This window comes from Pogonomyrmex barbatus, unplaced genomic scaffold (genome assembly GCF_055798465.1).
Source record: "Pogonomyrmex barbatus isolate J1 unplaced genomic scaffold, ASM5579846v1 scaffold8, whole genome shotgun sequence".
Taxonomy (NCBI): domain Eukaryota; kingdom Metazoa; phylum Arthropoda; class Insecta; order Hymenoptera; family Formicidae; genus Pogonomyrmex; species Pogonomyrmex barbatus.
In genome coordinates this window covers 3,953,720-3,979,049 of record NW_028297182.1, presented here as the reverse complement: position 1 = coordinate 3,979,049, position 25,330 = coordinate 3,953,720, and the positions used below count along the sequence as shown (strand labels likewise).

General features: G+C 31.4%; 1 long non-coding RNA gene across 1 annotated transcript in view; it reads right to left on the bottom strand.

Annotated features, from left to right (window-relative positions):
* LOC148934712 (uncharacterized) overlaps positions 1-18,825 on the bottom strand; it is a 91,641-nt gene extending 72,816 nt beyond the window's left edge. The window contains exons 1-2 of the long non-coding RNA XR_016141088.1: positions 16,702-18,825; positions 16,370-16,419 (exon numbers count right to left, since the gene is read on the bottom strand). This is a non-coding gene — a long non-coding RNA (uncharacterized LOC148934712). The remainder of the gene's footprint in view (positions 1-16,369; positions 16,420-16,701) is intronic.
* Positions 18,826-25,330: the final 6,505 nt, after the last annotated feature.

Below are 25,330 nucleotides of genomic sequence, written 5' to 3'. Positions count from 1 at the left end.
TCTGGAGGAAATTTTTGTGACTTTTGAGGTTTCATTCGGCACAACAAAGTTGTCACGAGTAGTACTATCAGACACAGAAGTTAGCATATTATCGACAGAATCAAGAGAGATGATGCACGAAGCTCCGGAGCTATTGTCTGGCAGTGGCCTTTTCAAAAATTTGTTTTAGTTGATTCCGTGGAAAGCGTAGAAGGAAAGTTGTCGATTTGTTTGTCCGATAGAGGATAGTTTGCGGATTTCGGAGATATGACATTTACAGCTGAAGTTTCAAGCTGATTAAGATTAATACATTTCTTAGCAATATGTCCCTCCTTTTTACATAAAAAATAGACAGAATTGTCGGTCGTTACATATATCCAATAAGTCGTAATCAAAAATGATTTAAATAGCATCAGATAATTTGTCAGTGTCTTCGGGGGATATATATATATACTTGTCGTCTGAAGCTAAGAATGTGAGAAAATCCAGACTCGGAAATACCCGCCTTGATGAAACAGCCAATGTTTTATTTTATACCCAGTAAGCTTGTTAATGACATCATGAGGTATAATAGGACAAACATTAGACAGCAGAACACGCTTGGATTCTAAGATCAATGGTCTTATTGTTATAACATAATCTTTAATATTTACATTGGTTTTGACCTTCGTAAGAGATTGAACAAGAGAGATATCAGCAAGGTAGAAGCAGATACGGTTATTCGAAATACGAGAAGCAAATCTAAATTGTTGGGTTTGACAATGTTGCCTACCGCAAGGATGTATTCTTTAATGGAAATTTCCTCGATGACATCCAAAATTATAGCTTGCTCCTTTTTCGGGAAGATGACCTTTTTTGTGTAACATGAGAGTAGAAAAGAACTTGAGATTCTTGACGATTGATATTATATTCTGGATTTAAGATGTCCTTGGATATCCTAGGCGGGAACTCCGCTACGTGACCCATTCCAGATATCATAATGAAGAAGCCCCCTGCACAACGTGCAGGGAGGGAGAATCTTATACCACACTTGTCACACAAATTTCCACTAAGGAGAAGATTTAGAAAAGAAAACATTTAGAAAAAAACAGTGAGTGGAATTATACAGTTATACGCGGACTCAGGATATAAACAAGAGCGCGAGACAACACGTCTAACACGTACTGAACCAGATAAGAACTTAAAACTTTTAAATTCAATCAATTATATTGAGAAAAGACTATTATAAATATTTATAATATAATTATTAAATAATTATAATATTATAATATTATAAATATCTATAAATATAATATTATAATCTACCTATAAATATAATATTATAAATATCTATCTTTACTATTTAAAATTTATTTGAATTTAGATACTTATCTTCAATAAATTTCTTTTAAATTAAATAAAATTTATTTAATAATATTTTTTCTTGATAATAAAAGTTTTGTCATAATTATGAAAATAATAATAATAATAATAGTGAGATAAAAAATGATTAATATTTTATATCAATCAAATATCCAGTCCATTAAAAATTTTGTAGAATTTCTTGAAAAGATTAGCATACAGAGAAAATTTACGACGTAAAGTATAATCGTATCATAATATAATGCAATCCATTTCTCCAGCATACTATCAAATCACACATAATGTCATTGATAATGAAAGAGTTGATTGATTATACCGTAATTGAATAATTTATTTTTGGCTTCTCGTGCTACGTATTTTTGCATCATTTTATAATTATTTTTATAATTATGGAATAATTAAGCTAAGAGAGAAAAATTTATTTTTGCTCTTTATTATAATTTTAAAAATATAATAGGTTGCTTAAAATTGTTTAAAAAATAGAATAATAATTAAATATTATTTATAACTATAAGTTATTATTTTACTTTTATTATTATAAATTTTATTCAAATCAATGTTATTATCTTCTCTTTTTTCTTCTTTTTTCTACTTATATGTGTATTATTTATTCTTTATTAAAACATATACGGAATTGTTATTAAGAGAATTAATATAAAATTATCACATAAATAAATTTAGGTTATTAATTATTAATATTAGTTATATTACAATTTGCTATATAGAAAATAATTCTATTACTTCTTTCAGGAAAAAGGGGGGAAGAGAGAGAGAGAGAAAGAGAGAGAGAGAGAGAGAGAGAGAGAGAGAGAGAGAGAGAGAGAGAGAGAAATATCCATATAAAATATTTTCTTTCTCAACAGAAATATAATATAAAATTAACTCTTTTAAAATATGATATAAAATTAACTCTTTGTTTAACTGAGATTAATAACCGTTAGCCAACCTTCTATTTATACATTAAATTGTGACGGAGAATTATAAGCGAGCGTAGCTCATTGCATTAAAGTTATACGTAAGAACAAAATTTTCTTGTAACATTATTTCTTGCTGTTGCTACAACGTAATGGGAAACGGAAAAGTCAGAAAACCTTGTTTCCTATACAACTGACAGCGGAAATGCGGAAGTGCAACAAATCCCAAATGATTATGATATTCATTACTCTTATCCAATTTCGTATTTATACTTACAAGAGTAAATTTATTTGTACTCTACTGCAATCTGTAATCTCAAGTCGCAATTGTGGTTATAATAATCCATAGAATATACCATTAAAGTACTATAGCATATATACAGTTATTATAGTGGAAATATCTCATATAATTTAGCATAATGAGTTATTATTCAAAGCTGATATTTAAAACCTAATTTAAAGCTTTGGTATTACTTCGGGGATTGCCTAATTGAATAATTTCAAAATATTTTAATAACTTTTACAAAGAAGCCGAGAAAAAGCTATCCCAAGTTTGCCACGCGGAATCAGTTCCGCTCTCTACTGCCGTAAACTCGTTCTCGAGAAATCCTGTATACTATAATTCCGTTAGGTGGTCCGAAATATCGAGAGAAACATTGCGCGGCACAGTACTTAAAGCTTTTTCGTGGTGAAGAGTTATGGCGGTGTATGTGGCGAAAGAGCGGAAGCTGTTCTTTCGGAGGAAGTACGTGAGGCCAATGCGAATATTGGTCTCCTCGCAGTCGGCGTTGATTTCTTCTTTAAGAAATCCCTTTCTTATCTCGAGACCGCAGGTAATACGATACAGAATACGCGGGGTTCTAGGAGTGTTACAGGATTACAGTAGATTGCACACTCGAGTCTGTAGCACGCGCGAGCGTTATCGTTACATCTTGTAACTTGGCCGAGGTCAAGATTAAAACTCTCAACCGAACTTTTATTCGAAGGAACTGCAAAAAAGATCTAAATATATTATAACAATTTGTCTATATAGATATTTTCTTTAAAAGTAACAATTTTACAACTATATTAACGTAAATATGTGAATATAGATAAATTAAAAAATTACAATTTACTTACAATTTACTTACAATTTTATTTTACTTTCGGTAGTCTGGCATTTTCTTGGAATTTTGGAATTTAATTTTTCAAAAAGTTCAGCGATCAGACTATAAAATGATAAATATAAAAGTTTTAATGATCTTTTATTTTGTTAGACAATAGTTTGATAAATATGTAGCACGTTTGACGGATTAAGGAAATGTTTTGAAACTTTTCCCTATAATTTACGGTATTTTCTTTTATTTTAATAAAGCTCGCTCTTAAAATCTCAGTTGTTTCCTAATTCTTATTAGAAAATTTTACACACAATGTAATATAATTATAAATTGCTTTGTAACATTAATCAAAATACCTCTTCGCGAAAACAAAAATTTTCATAGTAGCTTTAGTTCACTCAATTTTACTTTATTACGGTCTAATTTGTTTATACTCATACTTCCTTGATATTTACTATCAAGTTATTAAACGTAGTAATAAGGCTTCAAGGGGTTTGTTACATTCTCGGTGGGAGCTCTTTGTAAAGACCATTCCGATGTACTGCGCGAGACGATGGGCATGTTACGTACGTTAAATGTGTTGCAACATATTCTGGTGGTTTTGTCAGTATATACCGTTAAAGTTACCTCTTGTCGAAACTCTATAAGCCAGTCCTTTGAGTTGCTTCCTAGCTGAAGGTAAGGTTCAATTACCATTAGAATATTCATGGAACGCATCAATCAACGAATACAATCGGTGTAAAATTAGATTTGCTTTGATATAATTGTCAGATTTTAATAATAATAATATCATTACTATAAACCTCGTTTTTTCTTGTATAAATGACAACATTATCAATTAGTAATACAATATTTTATCTTTATTAAATATATATTTTGTTAAATATGTTTCTTGTAAAAATGAATGGATAATAATATAATTTATATAATATATGATATATTGATTATAATTATATATGTGAAGATTCTAGATGTTCTAAACAGACAGTCTGCAAACAAAATATATGAATCAATTTAATCAAGAGTCACAATCGTTAAATGAAAGTAAGTGAAAATGAAATGAGACAGAAATGAAATGGCTTCTACTTTTCCATTAACGTTAATTAACTTCGAGATATTATTACATATATTTTGTAATAAATAATGTTATACTATTTTTCTGTACTATGTATTCAATTGCTACGTAATTAAAGCAATCTGTTCCTTTTATATTATTATTAATTAATAAATACTAAATTTTCGTAATTGATAATATTTTTCAATTAATGGTCGAATAGCTTTGATCATCATTTATCTTCTTATTTAATTTTTATTTTAATTGTACAGGCAACATAAAGTAAGTATCTGAATTATTATATTGTATCTGAATTATTATATTGTATCAATATCCTTCATATATACAGAAATATTTTAATAATAATATATATTAATCTTACAACATTTTGATAAGTATTCTAGGAATATAAAATGAGACAAAATAAAAAATAAAATAATAATTTTGCGACAATAAAATTTCTTTAACTGAAATATATTAGCAATCAATAACATCATTATTTATACTTTGTTTTATTAATATTTTATTGATATTATTAACAAAAAACAGATATATTTACAAGAAAATATAAAATTATATCATATAACATAAGCTTCTATTAATTATAATTGTATATTCTTAAACAGATAATTAGTTATATGTAATAGATTTATTTTATTTTCATCATCGTTCCTATTTCATCACTTAATAGCATCATATCACGCAACTGACGAATAATTAATAACTTGCGATGTTCATTAATCATTGTCATTCCTAATACATAAAAGCGCGAACGGAACGTTTGAAGCATTATCTCATTATTTTCCAAGAATGTGTTTCTCTTAACATAATTGCGAAATAATTTTCCAAAGAAAAAATAAAGAATGTTAAAATTTCCATTTTACAATTGTCGTAAATATTTAAGAATTTTACAATCAAGTATTGTGATAAATATAAATATGATTAAATTCATTATAGTTCAAATTGATTCTGATTAAAATAAGAAGTTATTATCATTATTATGACGTGTTTTTATAAATGTAAATTTTATTTATTTTTTGGATTTTTGTTTTTTGCATTTAATCGGCAAAATTCTTTTTCTAAATATTTTTCTTTTATCTATAATATATTATATAAATTTTTGTGATTTTTCCTGAAATTTCTGATAAAGGAAATTCAGAACTGGATATTTTTCTTTTATCGGAAATTTCAGGAAGAATCACGAAAACTTATCAATTATTTCAAAATTCTGAAACTGAGGTGCTATAGAGCTAGATAAAATACGTAAGCGCTCAAAAATTGAGCAGTTAAATATTCAAGTTAAATATTATTCTTTAAAGAAAATATTAATGTATGAGGTAAAATATGCATATAATATCGATCTCAATTATTGGATAACGTCAGGATAAGATGAGATAAATTTTGCAACAGTGAAGAAAGCGATGAGAACGGAAATAAGAAAGGAAAAGCAAACTCAGAATCATGAAAACATTTTTTGAATATCTTTTAATGAAGGTGGGAGAACGGAAAAGGTTCGCAATGTGACATTTCCTCGGTTTTGCCGGTCGAGAAAATCTACATGGATTTTCTCGAGTTGCAGCGAGCGTCGAAGAAGAAAAAAAAAAAAACTGAAAAAGGCTCGTTAGCGGCAACGAAAGTATCGGCGGTTTGCCACAGTCGCGCTAATCTCGTGGTAATCATATTTCGCGTAATTAGCAGCTGATTCTCATTCGTTTTTGTCCAGCTCGGTGTTGCTGCTGGTTAATGAGTCAGAGACCATCGTATATGCACAGCTGTATGCCATGCGACAGTATCTTTACAAGTTAAACGCTGTTCTCCCTTTGAACTTGGAATTTTTTGTACATTTAGAACATTTTTTATTTAATCTGAGCATTTTAGCGCTAATGAAAAAATCTCCGATTGTCGAAGAGCTGTGATGATAAAAAGTGGTGATAAAAAGATTCTTATTTAAATGCGGATGCTTACTTTTTAATTTAATGAAAAATGAGATAAGATAAAGAATCGATGTCAAAATAAAAAAATTATTTTAAACAAGTTTTTCCAAATGTTTTTGTACGTAACATATGTAAAAATGCAAATGTATAGCAGAGTTTAACGGATCGATAGGGGCAGACAGTTCCGCATAAATTTACACGCACGAAAGTACAATTTTATTCTAAAACTGTCGTCGTGAAATCGTTAAAGTTGAAGAATGTCATGGACTGCCAAAGAGGTGATCTTAAAACGGGGTTAGTGCACATAGATGGAATGCTTTACCGAGGTGGTTTTAAAAGACTTTCGTAGTTTCTGCCAATCTCCATCAACCACGTAATAATGTCGACAGAAAAGTGCAAAGAGATTAATATGTATTATCGTTAATCAGTGATAAAATATCGACTAAAGGAGAATCATCGTTGTTAATGTAGCAATTTTCATTTAATGTCGATCCTCGACAAAATTTATCCATTTTGTTATTACACCCGTAAATTAAACATACTCTACAAAATATTACTATAATGATATGCCGTTAAAATAGCATTATCATTACCGTAAATTTGTTTAGCAAAATTATTTCGTGGCGCATATATTAATAATTCCAAATGCAATATAATGTAACTGCTTACATAAAATAACTTTTATGACATTTTCGCAAAATATGGCGAAACTTTCTTATTTTATTTTTTTTTTTATTACCCGAAACTTTAAAGATGCAATAGAGAAAAGACGAGAAAACCGAGACGACGACGTCTCAGACTCGTTTACCGTGAAACGCGAAACTCGCAGAATTATTCTCTCGGTGATTGTATATAAAAAAAAAAAAAAAGGAAATCACTCTCGCGAATTTTCGTCGCGCAATCGATGATGTCAACTCATTCCACACATTTTATTTATTTTTTTTTTTTTTCATCGTCGATGCTCGACCATCGAACGCGGATAACAGACGCAGCCCGATATGACGCGCGCGCGCGTGATTTTTCGATGGAAAAAGGCGACGGGCGCGAAAAGCGTGTTACACGCGAGCAGCATTCGTCAAAGTTACACAAAAGAGCTCCCAACTTATACAAGTTCGACAGTTCTAGGAACTTCGAGAACTCGTTCCGCTATTTTTGCAGCGCATCGCGTGTTGCATCGAATAAATTCCCTTCTCTTTCGCGCTTCTTTATACTTTGGATAGATCGTTTTAATGCTTTGAACGCTGATCTTCATTTATCAAGAAAATTCTTGTAAAGAAGTTAAGAGTTTCGAGTATGCGATTACAAGTTTCTTATCGATCTATGAATGTAATTATAATGTCGAGTTAAATTCAACACACACACAATATATATATGTGTGTGTGTGTGTACACACACACACTCACACACTCACAAGATAAGAATTTCGTTATCTCGATATTCAACATTTGCAAAAAGGAATATTCGCGAAATCGGCAGATTCACAGAATTGTAAGTAAAACTTTTCCAAAAGCGTTAAGTTTACAAACTTACGACTTCCCGCCGATTTTGGCGAACCAAAAATTCGCTTCTTGCTGGTCAACAAAGCGGATTACCTATCCAAAGAAGATTTTCATCGAGAAGGGAGTTGATAGTTAGAGCGCGAACGAGACGGGAAATAAAATGAATCCCGGCGGTAACTGTAATCCAGGAAACGCGACCCGGAAAAGCATCAACCCTTTGATCCTTGAATTGATCTTCTCGCGAAAACTCATTTCTTACTCGCGGAAACAATGAAACAACTCAGGAACGCAAAACCTTTAATTTTCCCAAACAGTTTAAGATGTGACAACTTGTATGCTTTTCTGACAATAAAGTTCAGTTCAAAGTGTAAGTCTCAGTGTAAAGATTAAACATTAGTAATAAAAAAATCTTTTATGTAAAAAAAGGTAAAAATTGAAAGTAATATTGTAAACAATTTTTTTATGTAAATAAGCCTAAATCTATCATCTTAAAAGAAGATTTAAATAAGAGAAATACGGCAAAAGAAATATATGTTATATAAAATTATATAAAATATAAAAAAACATGTAAATAATATCAGAATTGTATCTAATAATAAATCAAATTTATTTTAAATTAAAAATTATGTTACATTAAATTTCCAAATTATTTATTTTTTATTTTTGCAACGAATTTAAGACGCTATCTTGTATCAAATAACAGCACACTTTAAAAAAAAAAAAAGACATAAATAATAAATGGCTAAGGAATGTTCTTCGATTCTTACCCGCATAAACTTTATTTCAAACATCACTTTTCTATCTCTCTCGTATTTACAAAGAAAGCGACTTTTATTGGCAAAAGTGGGACGCGCCCCGCTTCGGAGAGCCGCGTACAAATTTCGCGCGAGCTTTCTGATAATATCGCGCCCAACATCGTGCATAATGTTCAAGATAAATTCTGCACGAGTTAGCGGACAAACATTTTCACGATAATTGACGCTAAATTTTTCCTTTCGTGTGCCGTGACGCCTTCGCGTGGCGATTTCGATATTCGATTTCGTACGCGCACGCGAATCGTAAACCGAGATGGCTTTCGTGCCCAATCGCGAACACGATGCGATACACAGAGTCTATCCAGACAAAACTTGTATAATTACATAACCATATGCATAAAGAACATTATCCAATTGTATTTCTATCGCAAGGATACGCGTAAAACTTTCTTTACGCATACGATTTGTGTAAAACTATACAAATTTGTCCGGATAGATCCCGTGTCTCGCATCGTGCATTTCTATCATGATGACACATGTAAAATACGATTGGATAATTTTCCCCATACATATGATATATTATGCAGCCATGTAAGTTTGAGACCAGACCCCTAACTGTATCGCATGGCGCATCTCGTTATCGCGCGCACGCTTCCGCGCTTTGCACTTACGGCGCCCGAATGTGCCGGGCGATTGCGAACGAATGCCTTCCCGTACGCGACGCCCGTACGCCGTGCCTGTATTCCTGATGCAAATGCCGCTTTTCGCCCCGGCGATGCCTAATGCATTTACCACGACGGTCGCGGATGCGCGCGGGAAAACGATCCTGCACCTGCAGTTCCGCGCCGCTTTCGCCGGCGCGAAATGCATTAGCGCCGCTACATACACGGTGGCGCGAAACACGCGGATTTATGATACGGGTGGCGCGATCGCGTATTCATTTTATTCGAGAGTTAGCCCGGAATTAAATATTTCCGGCGGATTGAAGAGAGACGTTTTTTCACAAATATGGCCACGTGTGGCGAGGCCGAGGAAGAAAAAGGTGTTCGTCAGACATTTTTATGACAGCGTAAATATATCGCGCGCACATATCGTATATTTTCCCACGGGTTAGATAGAATTGCGCTAATTAATCGAGCCAAATTGGATGTATGTGTAATCATATTTTCCGTGTCACGATACCACTTTTCAACAAGTTTCATTATGTGTATTATTAAAATGGCGTTCGGAGCCCTGCAGAAATTACAATAGCAATGGAAACATGGAATGTCGATAAAATTTAATATAGGCCAATTACGAACTTGTCGCGCAACATATTACTCTCCGTTAATTGAATTATAAAAGTGCTGCCCATCACCTCGTACTTCGTCGGACCACGACGCTGACTTTCACGTAATTCGCAAGTTCGTAATACGACCGACGCGTGTAATTACGTAAGTTATAGTCATCGAGCAAAAAGTTGGAGAAACTCGACAGTCCGAAGAGTCTTTTAAAAAATTCTTGTTTATTACATCCCGGATAAAATACCGTGGTTCTGTTTCCATTAGTGGTAATAAAAGACTAACGTTTATGTTTAGCTTCACGAAAGAAGTCATGGGAATAGTTGATAACGTAGAAATAACTGTCTGCTATTCTACTTTAAACCATCAAAAGGTACAGTATTTTGCACCGAGATTCAAAATAAATTGGATAAATCATCCATTTTTTTATTTCAGTAATAAATAAATTTATTATTTCAGTTTGTCTTGAGTTTATATTAAGATGTGACCACTTATAATTTACATTTCTTTTAGATTTAAGCGAAGTTCCAACTTTATTGCGAAAGTGTTTTAAAACAAGCCATATCGTTTTAGTATACATTTACTTTCGAGTCACACCGTGTATTGCAGTTAATGGTCGGGAACACGACATTGCTGCGCTGTTCGACGACAGTCTGGCATAACGATTTTTCTTCTGACTTATGTGCACCAGTAACCTTGATACGACCTTCATTCAAAGAGCAAAACGATGGTTTCTTATATCAATGTTTTATAGCCATGACTATTGTTCGGAGTAAGAGGGACGCAAGCTATCATTAGCATAAAATTGAAGTGTGCACGTCTTGAATCTCTCATTTCTTTTATAGTAAATTGGCTCATAAGATAAATGTAATTTTGTAATTGAATTTCAATAAAATGTATTAATTTCTAAACTTTATGTGTTGTATTAATAATATTGCATTAAATATTGCTGTATTCATTGCGTCAAATATTAATATATTAATTTTTAAATTAATAATGATAACTGCGCAAAGTTAATATTTAAAGTTGTGCAAGTTGAATTTTAAATTAATAATTAAAATTACAAAGCTATGATTTTATATCTACAAATATATTTTCTCGATTTTCTCCTTTCTTATGAATATCTCAACATGAATATTGGAACGATTCGATTTATCGTTGCCTTTCGAATTTCAACTCCATTTCATTGTCACGCCTGGCCTAAACGTTTTATTCCTTTACTTTGTCTACTTGGTTAAACGTGAAATTTCCTCAAGGATCTTTCGCGTGTTCGTGCTATCGGTCATGATCACTCCTCACCATCCATCTACTTCTCGCCATTATTTTATTTCTTTCTTGCAGAATATGTTAGGACCGATGAAGCAGTATCTCTCGAAATACTAGTCGTGTCAAAAGTCAAATACTTACAGGTTTTATTATGCTCTACTTTTTGACTTCTTTTATAAGAAACAAGAATATACTAGATATATATATATATATATATATATATATATACATGCAATTTATATATATAAATTGTTAACAAAGTATTCCATGCTTAATATGAGACATTTTTTTTATAAATGGATATTTAAAGTAAATTGAATTTTTATTCATACCGTAGAAGTAAAAAATATTATTAAATCAGAAAATAATTATCTGAAAAATTATTAAAAATAATTGATGACTTGGAATTATCTATTCTATTAATTTATAAAAATGTAAAATGCTGAATTCATCTCGTCAGAATTTTTAAAATAGTACATACATGTGCAATAAACTAAGCAATATAAATGTAATTTTTCAAACTAAATTATGTATAAGATACGTAATTTGATTAAGCTAAATTATTCCAAATGATATACTCAGTAAAAAAAGTAGAGACAAATTTAATTTATCTAAATATAAATATTTTGAAATATATATATATATATATATATATATATATATATATATATATAATAATATTCAAGACTAACTATTAAAATATCTATCTAATAAGAGCTAAATGGAAATTTTTATTAAACGAGTACCATGAGTATCATGTTAGCATGTTCTAAATATGCAACGTACTGATAAATCGAAAGATAAAAAGACAACAGTAGCGTTCATGATGCAAATAAAATTTAAAAAAACTATTTTTGTCACAGTGTCAGTTCTGCGATGAAGACGTTATTATTCTCCCATCACACACCGCCGACACAGTGTGACCCGTGGTGACCCGACAGACTTCGTTTTATTATAAACGCCACCGAGTTATTATAGTCGAAAGAGATTATATTGGCTATGTTGACCTGCGGTACGTCGAGTTTAATCTATCAGCAAGAAGATCGAGCACCTGAATATATTAACCCCTTAATGTTTATCTCTAGTTCTCGACCATACCACATTAAATATGTATCTTACTATATGGATTAAAAAACTATGTATGACGATTCCAATTTAATATATCGCTTCCATATAAAAATATAGAGCATAAAACTATATATACTGAAGCATCAACCGTTTATACGAATAGCTTTTTGAGTGAATTAGTCGGAAAAAAATTGCTCTCTATTAATCGCACAATTCATTTCAAAATGTTTTGCAAAATTTAACAGACAACATTTAATTACGATTCGATACAGCCAAATCGATTTTGGTTTTCAAGATCGTTTGATTACGCACATTTCTCTCGCGAACTCACGGTGTATTAAATATTGTCACACGGTTACTACTATAATATCGACAGTTCTCGATTTTATTGGAACCCCGCAATTGCTCGCGCTGGAAACGTTCAGTATTTTATACCGCGCAGTAGTTACCAGAGGAACCGAGAGAGAGAGAGAGAGAGAGAGAGAGAGAGAGAGAGACGGGAAAAGAGAAGGAGAAAAGGACAGAGAATGGGGATGAATGCAGATGGTCCTGTGGCATTCTGGTGACACAGCGAAACGTGATATCGCATATCGATTCCGGAATCCCTCGTGTTTCCTCCGGCGTAGTCTCGATTAATCCATCCGCATCCAGTCCAGTGGTTTCCGAGAAAGTTTTTTCAATGTCCGTAACGTAAGTTATAGGAACAACGATATGTTACATATCAGGAACATGAATGAAAGTTTTCATGAATTTATTGCTAAAATAATAAATACGAACAATAAGATTTGATCAATGTACAACAGTTTCTTTTCTTTTCCTTTTTTTTTTTTTTTTTTTTTTATTGCTATAAGGAGAAACTTTGAGAACCACTAACACTGGGCAATGCGTATTCAAAGAAAGAAAAAAAAAAAAATTTGCAAAGTTTATAACAGGATAACGTTTGTCTGTCACTTTTATAAATATTATTAATATTTCTCGATATTAAAAGAGATGTATCAAAGTGCTATATATTTTGCAAATAAAAATTTGTTTCATAAAACATGCAAAAGAAAAATCTGCAAGAAATATAAAGTAAAATAAATTGTTGTTCGTGTATGTGCGCATACATTCTTTTTCTTCCTCAAATTTATCTAAAACAAATTTAAATAAAAAGTTTGCTAGCGGACTGAAATACAACAAACATCGCTGTCGCATTAGAAATGTTAATTTAGAAAAAAATAAATAACGCAAATTAAATTTTAAATAAAATATAGCGATCAATTAAAATTGCTAGAATAATCCATTTATATTAAAAGTTTTGTTACTTTCAGAGAATAATGTATATAAAATAATGTAAAAATTGGTTTTACGTGGATTTCACGTAATTCTTCGATGCGTTTCAGATATGTACAGTCTACTGGCAGGATATATCGTTCACGCAAGCGTATCCTGCGGCACATCTCAAGAATAGAACATCGAGAAAGAGACACGGTACACGTGGGAGCTATTCTGTTTTTCAAAGATATTCGAATTTCGGAAAGTTCATATGCGTCCCGTATGCATAACATCTGCGCATTGCTAGGTAAGTCTTTAAATAGAGCATTCTTAAGAATTTTTATTTTCTTCTCACACTTTCTCTTTTTTATCAATCCGAAGAGGTGTAATTAAATATAAAAATACGCGCTTCAATTATAATATAGATATAGATATATTAACAATTAATAGATGTTTATAATTTTGCAAAGTCATAGTCACATAGCATTTGTCAAGATGACACGCCAACAAAAAAAATATAGAAACTCAATTGATACATCCTCCCTTCGAATAAATTTTTTTAAAAATTCAAATTCATTTTCAAATTTTTCCAGCGAAGTGAAATACTAAATTAATCCCGAGCAATTTAATAATTTTGCAAATCTCACAAAGATTTCTATTTAAGCGGCTTACCCCTTCACGTAAAGTGACCTGTGCATGTAACATAAATGACTTTTATACAATACCGTATGAGACAAATGATGCGATATATAATATATGCATGGCACGACATACGAGATTCAGCCTCTAGAAATCGCGGCAGTGACAATAGATATAGGATTGCGTCTCTTAATCTCCGGGAATGAAAGAGGTCATCGCACGCATTTAATAATTAATCGTCTTTGCCATGAAGAACTATGTAGCGTGGGCGAAACAAGCTTTATTCGTCTGTTTCAAGTGAATTGCGCGCGTACACAAAGCCGAGAGGGAGGCTCTCGGTTAGGTTGAATTCACGATGAGCAGCCAGCTTTGACCAGGTCCAACATCGAAGTAACGAGAATAGTGTAGCGAGACTGTCATTAGAGGAAACATCAGGACTTCATTTAGTCAACAAGAGCCAGATATAATACCGCCTGTAATATTCGGTTAACATGGGCTGATAGAATGGAACGTATTGTGACTGTAAATCTCTCTTATTAGTAGCAAACATCGGTGAAAAAAGTCAAAAAATAGCTATTTAGTTGTTTGTTTAGTTGTTTATTATTTTTCAAAACGTTTTAGTAAAAATAACAACTCCAATATCTCCAATTAATATAGGATATTCACGTATTTTACCAGAATAAACGAAAAAATACACGTATAAGCTTAAAATAAAAAATATTCTCCGTCATGATTTAGATAAAAAAAAATATCATACCTTTTGTGGTTTAAAAAATTGGAAATCTTATAAAACGAAAGTTGTCAGAGCCATTCATGATGATGAGGATAACACGCGTCTCGTATTTATATATACCGAACGTGTCGTAAAATACTTAAATCTCGAATACAAGAGCAACCACTTACCGGAACATCGTAATTCACGTATTTACATGCATTGAATTGCAAATATTCCAACCACGAGCTAGAGTCTGTCGTTCGCATTTTCTGTGTAAGACTCTATCCGCGTTAATAATTACAAAGTTATAGCTTGTTCTTGAAACTTACATTACGGATCCTATCAAAACATAATTCGTTTAAAAACATAAACTCGTAATAAACATGTCCAAAATATTTCATTCTAAAGTGACATATTTTTTGCAAATTTTTTTTATTTTATTAATCTAGCTATCTGAACTTCGTCAATAATTCTGCCGCTCTATTTGGATTTTATTCGCAAATTTCCTAAAAGCTCGTTTTCCTTCATCGATTCGCCGAAATGACTGCGATCATCATCAAAATCGAAATGTGCCCCGTTAAAGTCGCTCGTAAGCAGCTATTCGTATAACGAGAATGCGGTTAAGAAGTGATAATTAAAAGGGATATCAGCGGCACATTCGCTCAAAAGTTCGTACCGAAGATTCCAACCTACGGTTAGTTTAATCGCTTTTGTAATAGAAAGGAATTTCTTAACATTCTGCGAAGGAAGGCGTAACAGTTTCACTGGCTATTTTAATAATAAAATTACTGTTTCGCCATTCTCCCTGCTGCAAAGAAAAGATTTGCAATTCGTTCGTCCGCAACGAGTAACCACTAAAGAATTCCAAAATTAATGATATAAATCAGAGAGGTACGCGATGTCTTTAATATTCATTTTATAACTTCTAATAAAATTTCGAGTTCACCGATTTTGCCGACAAGCCGAGCTCCATGATAATTATTACATTGCGCCAAGTTGAATCTGTATGAATATTAATTTTTCGTCGCATTTCAATATTGATATTTAACTATTTGTGAATTTATCAAATTAATTTTAATCCGTAAAAAAGTTTCATATATCATATATGTTTCAAGTATCATAACTTTTTAATTATAAATATGTTACATTTATAATATAATCATTAAACAGTTTCTGAATATATGTACATATACATAGTATATGTATATACTTTCATGTACCAATTTAGATATTTAATCCTGATAAAAAGAAAGAGAAAAGATAGGTAAATAAAAAACATATAAGAAACGTATATTCTTATTACATAAATATATAAGATATGAGCACTTTTTTATAATCTTTATTTCTATTTTTTGTGAAAAAAAGATGTCTAATAAATATCTTAAGATTAAACCAGGGTTAAATATATATTCCAAACTGTTTAAGCCTATTCCTTTTAGGGCAACAAATCTGTGAAGATCCAACTGCAATATTTTTATTAAATATAAATATATAAAAATAATCTAAGACAAATTTCACAGATTTGTAACCTCATTAAAAAATATGTCACTCACCGATCCGATGCGCAACAGCGGAGTGAATCTGCCACGTAGTTACGATGATTCTGTAACACAGAAACAGAACATTCAAATTATAGCAGCGCTTTAAATGATAGATATTTTAAAAAGTAACTTTTACGCATATCGAATCTACGTACTTGTTTCTCAATTAGATATTCATTAAAATAATAAAATAATTTTCGAAAAAAAGATTTTTATATAAAGGCGTATAAAACTTTAAACTGTTTTTCTCTCCCAAACTGTAAGTTTTAAATTATCGAAATTTAATAATTCAAATAAATGTGAAAAACTGATTAATTTTATGTTGAGAAAAAATGTATATTTACTCTAAGGTTGCTCCGTCGGTGCCCGATGCCTTTCCTAGGCCTCCTCCTCCTCTCAAGATGTCGGGTCATCCTCGCAGCATAGGACACTCGCAAAAAACATTCGCGAATTATTATAATCACGCATGGACTAATTTTAAATAAAAGTCTTTTAGTCCGATCATTTGTACGGCATTCCTGAAGCAAACGCGCGGCGCGACGAACTGGCTGCAGTTTATTCATTCACTTGAAAATCGGCGGCGGAAAAATGACGGTCGATTAAAAAAAACCGATTGATTTGCCACATAAGAGCCATTGAACAACTCGTGGCTATGCTGCATTGGTACATTATTAATAACAGTAATGTTACTTAATGTTAATATTAATGTTACTAATAACGGTGCAACGGGTAGCTTTTTCGTCTTTGGGAAACCCAAAGGAATCCCTCGGAATACTGAGCCCCTCTGCCACGTCAAGGCCATTGAAGGGATTATATCATTTATAAAAATTCATGAATTTTAAAGAAATAAATTACGTTAAATATGCATATACTTTGTTAGAGATTCGTCATTTCGATATGCTTACAAGTCGATAATCACGCGCGTTAAGAAGCATTTACCATTACATTCATAAGATACAACATAAGTTGGTATCATTTAGCATTGAAGAAATGCAAAAAAATACGGAATGACGCGTACTGCGATCCAGCCCTACGAACAATCCCCGATGATACAATGGAGCGCTTATAAACACGTGACGTACCAGCCGCGGCACGTAAACTTAACTAAACAACAATAGTCTGACTACGACGAAATTCAACACATATTATAAAATGCAAACTACATACATTTAGACCGATGAGAATTTCAAAGCAGAAGAGCTCCAGGATTCTAGGAGAATTTTTATTGAAGATACTTGAATTAGATCATCAGAGAAAGCCCCTCGAAGCCCTACGCAGCCCTTCCATCATATTAAGGTAATACCCGTATCGTTTGCAAAAATTAATTATCACTATGCTTCAAAGGATAAGCATTGATCGATAAATACGAATCAGTTCCGCCGCCGCCCGGAATATTCAAATGAAACAAGTCGTCTTTTAATACGTATAAATCCGACAAAACTCATAACTGCGCGAGCAACATTTATTCGTATTGTAAGATGCATCCATGTTCTGAACGTTATCTAGAATTCGTCACGACTTCGTTTCGAAAAGAAAATGTGAAGATACGCGGAGCAGTACGTAACACTATCCGCCCACACGAGCGTCGGTGATTGAATAATAAATATCGCGCTGCGTGCGCGATACAATATCCGTCGATTGTAAACAAAGTATCAAGACCGCGCGCTATTGTATCGTTATCTCAAACATAAAGATTTCAACGTTTATAACAAAATTACATACATATAAGGTATATATTTTTTTATTGGGCTTTGCACACGGAGGAACAGACTAAATATTAAATTTTGGAAATGAAAATTTGGAGTAACGTTAGTTAATATTAGTAATTAGTAATTATGAGATTTTAGTGGCAAGATTATATAATATATGATGTAAATATTTTATATAAAAATATATAATATATAATATTAAAAAATAAATGGCGCGCGCAAAGCGCGCGTTTTGTACTGTTTCTAGTGATATAAATCAGAGAAATACGCGATGTCTTTAAAATTCGTTTTATAACTTCTAATAAAATTTCGAGTCACCGAGACTTTGTCGACAAGCCGAGCTCCATGATAATTATTACATTGGACAAAGTTGAATCTGTGTAAATATTAATTTTTCGTCACATTTCAATTGATATTTAAAACTATTTGTGAATTTATCAAATTAATTGTAATCCATAAAAAAAGTTTTATAAAATATTATTATTGAGTATGTTTAAGTTGTTAAATTAAAAAACACTGTTATTTTTTTAGAAAATATTTCCTTTAATACAGCACTTTATATTTTACTTTTTGCAACTTTTCTACGAAATATTAAATTGATTATAAAATACTTGGATATGTAATATAATTAACTTATGGTAATATATACAAATTTCAATTTTATTGCATTCCAACATGTTCATTAGAAATAATTAATAAATTCCCTAGAAGGAAAACATCTATAGCTTCAGTTCTATCCAAAGTCAATGTACTTCTGAAATGACTGAAATGTGGCGTCTAAACACAGGTAGGTCTTGAAATTATAACAAAAACGAAACATTTAAAATTTTATAATATAAAATTTTACAAATTTATGTATGTTAACAAATTATATTTCAAAATAATCCATTTTTCACGTGAGTACACTCTCAATTTATTTCTAATAAAAGTGTGTTTATTAAATTTAAGTTAATTGTTATTGATGAATTATCTGTTTTATATCAAAATATAAAACTTAATTTCGAGTATTCGTCTATTATATTTTTTTATACGAAATGATAATTATGGATGACACCGATTATGGATTTTACAAAATTAAATAATAATTATTATAATAATAATTTTTTAAAAAAGCTTACATGTATTTAATATAAAATTATATAAAATTTTTTATATTGGAAAACAGAAAGAAGACAAACGAATTTAAGAATAAAGAGAAAATATTCAGACAATACAAAAAAGATTTGTTTATATTTGTATTGTTGATCTTTTATGGATACTTACTAATTTCATTTCTCTTGGCAATGTCGTGCCAGCTGACAAGTTTCTCCTTGCTGCACGTATAAAGTTCAAGCGTAAGAAGTTCGGCGATAAATTCTGCACAAAGAGATACCACGGGACTCCCGTGATTCTTAAACTCTAACGATATTGTCGGCGTCGCGTTAAAATTTATGAGTTAAAATCCGTGCCGAAAAGTACAACGATTAATTTGGGCAACGAACGTCTGTACCGCGTTGCATTTTAACAAGGAGATCTTTGCGCTCGTAAAAGATAATAATTATCACCTAGAAATACGAAAAAGAAAAATATGCGAATAAATAATAATGTAAAGAGCAGTTCAAAAGAGTTTTTTCATATTTACAGTAAATATTTAAAGTATATTTCAATTTATTTATGTTAGTATATTTAAAAAAAATTGTATTACGGTATGCGAAAAACGTCACTTTTAGGAAAACGTCGTATTAAATTCAAGCTTTTAAAATTTGACATTTCGCGTGTGGCAATATGGCGTATTGAAATATAATAAGATAAGCGAAATTTCCCCGCATCATGTACGTCGTTATACCGCTAAAACGGAAATACGTAAAATATATGCGGAGCGCAGAATGCCCGCTAGGATAGTAATATATCCCTTTTGTACATTTATTCCATTTACATCCATCGCGCGTTTCATGAACGGGAAATGCAACGATGACGCAACTTGCAACCAAGCGTTTATATGCGACCGGAAGGCACATTCGTGTATAAAAAAAGGTCATAGTAAAGCACGCGTGGTACAGAATACGCGCGGCTTTATGTGCCAGAGTGATTATACTAGCACCATAAATATGGCGTTAAAGTTACGTGTACGTTTACGGCTTAGATATATTTTATAACAAAAGGACGTACGCATTAAATAAATATATATTCATAAATATATAATATATCAAGTTTACTTACTTCAAATTTGTTTTACTTGTTTTTTTGTCTTTGTGTACCGTTGTTTGAAATCGTATATACAAATTATTAGTTTTTAATTAAAATATGTACAAAAGAATTCTTTATGTTTTACCATATTATCTATCTAGAACATAAAAAAATGCTTCGTTGAAAAAGTTTTGGAAATACCGTTACGAACGATCGAGTTCAAAACCTCGTTCATGAGATTTGGAATTAAATCTGGTAACAGAGACGTTTATATATGCGAAAATAATTTTTTACGTCCCATCGTCACGTGAGTGCCGCATATTTTCTTGTTTTTACATCATTTTATATTGCGTAATGCACATAATAGTGCTTTCAACAAACCAGTCACCAAGCAGTGATACAAATATTTAATGATTAGGCAAACGCGTGTTCTGCTTGCAAATTGCACCATGTCCGCGTCTGTGTTTTACGTATTTTATCAAGAAGGGATGCGCGGCATTGCACAAATGCCGTAACTTTGCGCATTGCATCGTTACAGAATGAACGAGCTTCGGAGTTCGGGAATCGATATTCGAGCTCAGCTTCCGCTTACAAACGCACGATTCTTGTTTCCACAAAGTCGGCCATTGGAAAAGAAATATTCTCGATATACGAAATATTCTCGATTTCTCCCCTTACCTTTGAGTTTATAAACTAAGCTGCGTCCCTCGCATAAATAAAAATGCAAAATAATGTATATAATATACTAATCTTTTTCTATACTCTTATTGTTTGCTTAAAAAAGAAACATTATTTTCAACGTGATAAAAATCGCTATTCAGTACATGTGTAATTTATTTTTATCTCTGCTGTTTCAAACGGAATATATGGAAAATCCGAATATTTGAATGCAAGATGCAATTCGAGTTAGTATATGAATGTATAGTAATATAATTCAATAGCGCTCACGATTGCACTCGAATTGAAAGGGTGAAATTGCTCGAAGCCACAAATTTTAGTGAGGTATGTCAATCAGTAATTAACTCGTATTCCCCATTAGTTGAACGTAATGCTAAATACGTACTGGCTATTCTATCATTAATAGCTGACAGCAATTACAAGATGGAATTAATGGAGTTAATGTAATTTAATTAAAATTATAAATAAATTAAAATTATAGATATACTTAATTTCTGTTTTTAGAATTGGCGTTACTCTTCTTACGTTTTAATATGTTCTGATATACTCGTGTTTTACTTTCTTGGATAAAATAATGTACTTACAAAGAGAGAGTGTGCCAAGAACTTTACACTTTTAATAATACACATATTTTAAAAGTCAAACGAAGAAAAATGGCAGTTGCTTTAAACCACGAAAGTCCATAACTTTCATAATAAACATTCAAAATTTACACGAGTTTACAGGGAGTTGTATTTTAGGGATGTTAATAGGTGATAAAGACTAATTTGCCGATAGTTTTCGAATAAACTTTATTTTGATCGAATAAAATATGACCAATTATCAAGTTGAAATTGCCAATCAAGATGTCTCATCGATATACAAATTATTAGCTTCTATGTTATCATTAATGCAAAATCTTCGTTCAAATATTTTCATTCAGTATTATTTCGTATGCATTAGTTTTATCTTTGATTTAATCAACTAATGAAATCTTTACAAAAGAATAACATCAATTATTCTTCCAAAAAATATTATTTTTAAATAGCATTGGAGCAAAAATATAATATTACTTATATTATTTAATGTAGAAATCGATGAATTTATATTATTGATTAATCATAACAACATTGTAATAACATCGTCAATGAATTATCTCATTGATTTCAAGATTTAAAATAATTACATTTGAAATTGCAATTTAAAATAATTACATTTGAAATTGCAAATTTGAAATTTCATAAATAAATTCCATAATTCAAATTCAATCAAATTTTGTCAAAAAGAAAATTCAATCTTGAATCTTTATAGCTTACACTTTATTTTCAAAAGGAGAGAAACTGAATTGAGAGTTAATTACTTCTACTTATATTCACATTTCACTCTTATTTATCTCAAACATAAATAATAATAATAATAATAATAATAATAATAATAATAATAATAATAATATAATAACGTTAGCGAGTTAGTTGCAGATGTTGAGACTTGCTTATATCACGATTATTAAAATTATAGAATGCAACAAAATTCCCATTAGCCTATTAATATTTGACATAGATGCTCGCGTGCTTATTAAATCTTTATTATTCACGAGAGGAAAAGTTATAATGTGTACTTATTCATAGCGCACTTATACAATATGGACGCGTGTCCTTTGGTAATATTACGTCACGATGATAACACATTACGGTAACGTTGCACGCGAATACGGTCGCAAGTGAATTTACTTACGATATAGCGGAATGTTTGCTGTATCTTGAACTTGTTCCTTCCGCGTGTTCCAGATCGTTGTTCGTCTCATTTTTATGAGGATGCTCACTTATATACACACACACACACACACACACACACACATGCGCGCGCGCGCACATACACACACACACACACACACACACACACACACACACACACCGATCGATCGCGGAGAACGAAAGAACGCGGTTAATTACTGTTACACCCATTACACAAATCGGCACGATAACAGAATCGCGCACGACACCGCAATACACACTGCGACATTGTCGTGTGTATTAATACGACGAAACACGAGACACGCGATATACTGGTTCGCGCGCAACTTCACTTTGTTACCGCTCGATTCGATCTCGCTCGTGACACGATGCGAAAAAAAACACACATGCAATAGCTATACGATAAACTACTCTCAATTTTAAAGTCAAACAATCCTTTAAAATGTTATGAAATCTATAAATGTAGTAATAATAATAATAATAATAATAATAATAATAATAATAATAATAATAATAATAATAATAATAATAATAATAATAATAATAATAATAATAATAATAATAATAATAATAATAATAATAATAGTAATAATAATAATATTTTCTTTTTCATATATTGAGAAAATTGATTTCTTCTTATAAGTATTTTTTAATATGTTTTAAGATTCCTTATATCACAAGAGGTTTGAAATATGTAACCGTGATGTCCGATCGTCGAGAAATATTTCAAAATGAAATTTAATTAAGATTATTGAATGTTAAGAAATAATTGAGAGAGAAAGTTAAGAAAAATATATATATATATATATATATATATATATATATATATATATATACTATCCGATTGTATCTTCGCTAAGGAAGATGAACTTCGGTATGTACGAACTATGTAATATCTTTACACATTCTTCTTATCTTATGTACCAATTCTATACATCGTAATTCGTTTAAAATTGTGTATGTTATACATCAAAATATAAGCAAAAATATAGAAATTTCATATACTGAAAAAAAACAGAATAGTTTTGACAATTATAATTTATATAATATTTTTGAAATTTAAATTTCTGGAATTAGTTTTACAAAACTAATAAAAATCAAAATACTAAATACTATAAAAGTATAATAACGGTAACAACGTATGTAAACTATTAATTATGAAATAGCGACTTAACACTATAATTATACTGTTATACAGACTTCATATGAATAGGATATAACAATAACATTTTTTCAATTTAAACAATTATTTTTTTAAATAAGCATTATATTATAATATTATCAAGATAACTTTAGAAAATATATTCTGACAACAAAGTTATACAACATATTAGTTTATTCAATAATTTATTATAAATGATTAATATTAGTATATTTTTTTACTACTTTTATTTATTATTTTCATATTAGTTATTTATAATTTATTTTATAACTTTCCAACTCTATAATACACAATCGAGATGTTATTTATTCGAAAATGTCCAGTTGCTACGATTTTTTTTTCTAGTATAGATTCTACTATTTTTCTGGAATATTTGCATGAAAACATCCGACGCATCGACTCGAAAATATATTCCAAATTCCTACGCTGGACCTCATGGCCATGATATAGGAATATATAGTAATAGATAGTAATTCACCCGAGTCGGAAGTAACTGTCTTCAAGCGAGAACGTATTAATGATACCTTTTGTACGTAGTTAACGTACGAACGATGCAAAACGTGATTTATGTATATCAAAGAAACACAATTCGCTACGATCGAGCGCGCTGATTGACGTGACGTTCGCTGATTGACATGTGCGTTTGACATTCCGGCGTTCCGGCGCATTCTCATCCCGCGCGCGCTCGCTTTATCCGTCGACGCGACTCTTCATACGAAGCAACTTCACTTCAATCTCGCGGGCGCGACATGCGCCATACAGATTTTTATACAGATTTGCTTATGCATCGAACCGCTAACAGCGAATACCTGGGGCAAAATTTACGTGCCTTTGCGAGTGTATACATATATATATATATATATATATATATATATATATATATATATATATATATACAACCCTCGTGTATACATATATACAACTCTTTACAATTTAGAGACAATTTCGTGAAACATCGAGACACTGAGCTATCCCAGTCACCCTCGATACACAAATATTCACGTGCGGGTAAGACGCGTCACGTATCTTCCATCGTATTTCGTGATATGAACCTTAAATTTGCAATAAAATATTTCTTGGCGATGAAAGTCCAATCAACAGTTGAACCTTACGTGCCTCTAATCATCGCTTTATGTCATACCGCGTCGATCTAACCAAATGCAATATCGACTAAACATCACACGCGCACGCGCGCGTGTATGTGTGTGCGTGCGTGTGTGTGTGTGCGCGTGTGTCACGCATTGCACGTTCTGAATTCACAAGAAATTCTAATTACAATCACGTACCTTGTGTATTAATATTACATTTCGCAATATACGATACCCACGTTAGACGTGCGAAGCATTTAGGATACGCACGGAATCGCATTTAGTAGATGTGCGCGACGTTTCGCGTTTGACTCGCAATCGTATCGATTCGGCGTGAAATGCGTTTATCGCATTTATCCGCGCCGGTGTTTCACTTCGTCGAAAAGCGCGTCACGCGCGTAATCGAGCGTCGGTGACAAATCGGCGTACCTTCGCGA